Source organism: Trachypithecus francoisi, unplaced genomic scaffold (genome assembly GCF_009764315.1).
Source record: "Trachypithecus francoisi isolate TF-2019V2 unplaced genomic scaffold, Tfra_2.0 Contig01275, whole genome shotgun sequence".
Lineage (NCBI taxonomy): Eukaryota > Metazoa > Chordata > Mammalia > Primates > Cercopithecidae > Trachypithecus > Trachypithecus francoisi.
The window spans coordinates 1-4,605 of NW_022681296.1; the positions used below are offsets into that span (position 1 = coordinate 1).

Below are 4,605 nucleotides of genomic sequence, written 5' to 3' on the forward strand. Positions count from 1 at the left end.
CCCTCAGGGGCCCCCAACATGAGAAGTTAACCCCGGACCTTGCATGTTGGTTCAGAAAGACGTTCTGGGAACCCATGAGCCACCAACCTGCTTCAGAGGGCATAGTCCGTCCCACTTCATGGGAGCTGAGTGGAGGCGCTTTGATCCAGTTATTGCCCAAGACACAGTCCTTAGAAAAGTGGTATTCTTAACAGAGCTCGAGTGCATTTTCATGGAGCTTGTCCCGATCAGCACTCACGTTTGAGGATCTGTCCCTACTTCCATGGACCGCCTGTCAATACTGTATTAAGAATTTCCCCTGCTGTTGCACCTTGTCTTTGGATGTGGATGATTTCCATGTTGGCTCCACGCTGGGGAACTTCTAATGTGTGTGGTCTCCTTTCTTTCAGGTTGCAAGCAGGCCAATGGCGGTCCACACAACCAATAAGAGGCCACGCTTGGACCCTGCCCTCACTGATGGCTCAGCTACCAAATGTCTCACACGGTATCCGTCTTGGCTTCACTGTCTCCCCTGAGAAAAGCCAGGCTGAGCTCCTCGTCAAGTCTCCGACCAAAGGAACGACAGACAGGGGCCGTGGCCGACATCCCTCAGCCTGGAGTCAGGCGGCAGGGCCTGAGCCTCTCGTCGTGGTGAGTCGACACACAGCAGGCCTCAGGGTGGCTGTCGAGAAGTTCCCCAGGCTGCCTCCAAGCCCCACGGCCTGATCCAGGTCATCAGCCCCCAGGCACAAGACAAACGTCCTGCGGTGACCTCACAGCCCTGCCACCAGCCGACACCACAGCTTGGGCCTCAGCTCCAATCTCAGTTTCAGGTCAGGAGCCAAGAGACCTGTCCGGCTCCGACTCAGGCTTGCCTGAACTTCCCCAAGAACCGAGAATGAGTCCCTTCCAGATGCCTGAAAATGCCATCCAGGGAGGTAGCTGGGGGACCCAGAGACTCTCCAACCTCCGCCAGCGGCAACCGAACTCAGACCAAGTCCGTCGCCCCAGATGAGCAGGGGAACACCCGCCCAGGTGCCCAGCATCGACCGCAGCCCGGCACAGCAGACTTTGCTGCCTACCGTCCAGGCCTGCACCATGTCCCATCACCCAGCGGCCAGCCACGATGGGACCCAGCCTCTCAGAATGCTCTTCCCGAGATGAAAACGGATGGCGACGCTCAGCCTCCTACAGCTCCCTCGTTTTCCCTCCTCTCCTCGAAGCCGGGAGCCCTCCTCCCTCACAGCCCTCATGTCTCAGAGAAGTCTGAGGCTCCCTGCGTTCCTGTTCCTCCTGAGTGGTCCGCAGCCATGAGGACCTCCAGGTTTCGGGCTCCCTCACGAGACTCGGATCTCACCTGGTGTGAGGTCACTGGCAGGTGTCGGTCTCCCTTGCATCAGATCTAGCCTCCGGACTTGGACTGACGGTCTGTGGGACTCGCTGGGGCCCAGACAGGAGAGGAGGTGCTGGGTTCTTCCGGCTACTCCCGATCTCTCCAGTGTGTGGTGCGCTCCTACTGGGGACGGGCGCGCCTCAGGTCCGGTCGGGGCGCGATGCAGGCAGGACCACCGCAGAGACCTCTCATCGATTCTGGGGGGACCTGTAGTTCGCAGGGCTCTCCAGAAACCCGCCACCAGAAGCTTCTGTGCCAGTGATTCGTTGCCTCAGAAACTGGTGACGGTGACGCGCGGGAGTCAGACTTCCGCTGTGATGTCAGTAGGAAACTGGGGAATGACTGTGTGTTTGCTCTCTAGATGACTGAATCAGGGAACAGTTAGGGAACCCTGAGAGATGCAGGCCTTCAGCTGTGCCCCGCCCTGACAGCAGTGTTTTGGACGCTGTGAAGCGTTCTGCGCAAAGCCTTCTTGGGGTGTTTCCTCAGACTCGAAAATTAGGCTCTGGAATGCCATTGGAAATAGGTGTGTTTAATTTGTTTTGAAGTGAATAAAATTCTCAAACAGATGACATACTCTCTTTTGACTTTCATTCCGTGTTTGTGTGTAACTGATTTTCCAGGGGCTTGAAAATTGCTTGACTTGTTAGCAATCCAAGTTATTATGTCTCCGAAACAGAGTTGATTGAGGGGACCGCAGGTCTTCGCAGGACCTGTGACTTCTTAAACATCCACAGGGGCAAGAGAACCTCAGCCCCACTCTAACAACGCGCACCTAGTCAAATTCCGCCAAGTGAATCTCACGCACGCTAACACGTGGGGAGCGTTGCTTACACCACAAGTCCCCATTTGGTTCACCGCGATGCCACATGTGGGATTTCACACGTCTGTGCTGCACCGCAGTCCATTTCAAAGTAGTAAAATAAATATCTTGGGTTTCTGTCGGTTTGCTGGAGGCAAAAACCTGTGATGTTGTTGGTTTTTGGTGGGAGAGTTTCACTCTGGAAAAAAAAATATTCTGAAGATGGAGGTCGTCCTAGATTGTATTTCAAGGTGAGTCTACTTGATGCCAGTGAAGCATATTTTGGCATATAATACATGTGGTTATATTATATTTTGTCTATATTACCTCATTTTAAAAAAACATTTTGTGAAAAATGTCAGAGTTAGATATACCAATGTTAAATTTCTGATCACGTGTCCAGAAGCACTGTAAAATGCAGCCTAGAATGCAAAATTCCCACAACTCTCTGCAGAGCGGCATTGCATCCAGTGGTTTTCAAGGTGCACTCGTGTGGCATGAGCTAGTCCTTGGCTTCCTGCTGAAGTTGGAATCCTGCAGATTGTTTAGGGGTGGTGTCAGCTTGTCCCATCTTTCCAGGTCATCATTAACCTTTCCTCGGCACCCACGTGGACTCAGCACTTACCTAGAGTCACAGGCAGGTCTGGGAAGCTGCCCTTGAGCCTTTGTGCAGTCCATGATGGTTCCATGCCTCTGATCTGCTGGAGCACATTCTACAGAGGGATGGGCTGGCATAAGCTGTCCCTGCCGTTCTGAAAATCACGGAGATTCCTGCTACCTGAAGCCACATAGAAATAAATATCTGTGGAGTCTCAGGCAGGACAGGGATGCCATTCACAGGCTCCTGTTCTTCCACTTAATGGCAGCAAGAGTGATTCCTGGGTTTCCTAATTGACTTCATCACAATTTTGGTGACTTTGTTGTGTCCATGACCACTCCTGTTTCTGTGGCGTCCAGTTCACCTGTAAGGTTTTTGGGGATTATGTGGAAACTCGTGCATTTTTCCAGAGACTCACTTCATCCTGAATGCTCTCAGGCATCCACAAGCAGATCCCTGCCTTGGTGGCATCTTGGAGCATTGCAGGAGACCCCTTCGGTCTAGGAGGCACTAGGAGGTCCATCAGGAATTGGGAGGGCATGTGTCTGCCCATCTCTAGTGTGAACTTCTATTCACCTTCAGAATGTAGATTCTTCCTGAACTAATAAATTACCTTCATCTTAGTGTAAGTAGCCACAAAAGAATAATTCATATTAACTCCATTAATAAAAATGACTGAAAATCAACAATGAAGATAATAACGACAATGTTATTACAATATTGATAGTAAAAATAAAACAAAGGCATTAGAGATTAGAGATTCCCTTACGTGAAGGACAATGTGAAGATATAGGGATACATGAGTTGTTTGGACTCAGAGTCCAGTGAAACGTGTTCCTCAAGGGCAAAGACAAGAAGCATAAGGAAAATACAAAGTTCATGGATGACCACCTGGGCTACCTTGGAACTCATGTGGGAACACTGCAGGCAAAGTGTACCTCGTCCTGGGACTGCCCACCACCCAGCCCCCTCTCACCTTCATGGGGTAGGACAGCAGGATAACGGGGAAGGAGTCCAAGCAAGGGATGCAAGACTTGTGTCACACCTGACTCAAAGAAGCACTGCTTATGACAGATGTTTATCTCCTAACACTGTGTCACCTCTAACTGCCTGGCTGCATGTCTGCCCTCTGTTCTTCTTAGGTCACAGGAGGGACAGACATTACTGTCCACCCCCCCTGCATACAGATCCATTGGAGGACGTTACCCTTGTTGCTTCCTCTTTGGAAAGGGGCAACATACATGGCAGATGCCATTCTCTGTCTCTTTGGAAAACTTTGCCAGCACATTGAAGGTTTTCTTCAGCCACAGAAGCCACCTGCTTCAAAGTCTCACCCTCCACAAGTGCAAGCACACAATTATTAATGGAGGCAAGGGATGCATAGGCTTTGCCATTTGATTCAGTTGGGACAAATGGGGAGGCCTTCTTAGCTGAACAGCTCTGTCTGTGCGGCCAGTTGACAAAGTCAGGCTGCATTGCCATTAGACTTGTCCATTTGCACATAAGCTTCCCTCCAATCCTTTCCACAGATGTGGATCCTGACATTACTTCCTAATAAACATCCTGCACACTAAACTTCATCTGTATCCAGCTCCCTGGGAACCAAACCTGTGACAAAAGTGAAAGGTTCTAGGGAAAATATGGTTTCCTTATCAGACAGAGATCAAATTCTGCTGAGCTAGAAAATAAGGTAAAGTCCGATGCCATCTCATGATTTTTTTTATTAGGACATTACCACTGCCAGCAAGAATTATGTGCATCAATTCTTGGAGACAAAAATCATAGTGGCGTGGGATGAGGTTGTTGTGAGTTGAGGAGAAATTTTGACGAATG

At 50.4% G+C, this 4,605-nt stretch overlaps 1 pseudogene; it reads left to right on the forward strand.

Moving 5' to 3' along the window:
* Nucleotides 1-389: 389 nt before the first annotated feature.
* On the forward strand, nucleotides 390-1,385 carry LOC117091493 (annotated as a pseudogene).
* The last annotated feature ends 3,220 nt before the right edge of the window (nucleotides 1,386-4,605 follow it).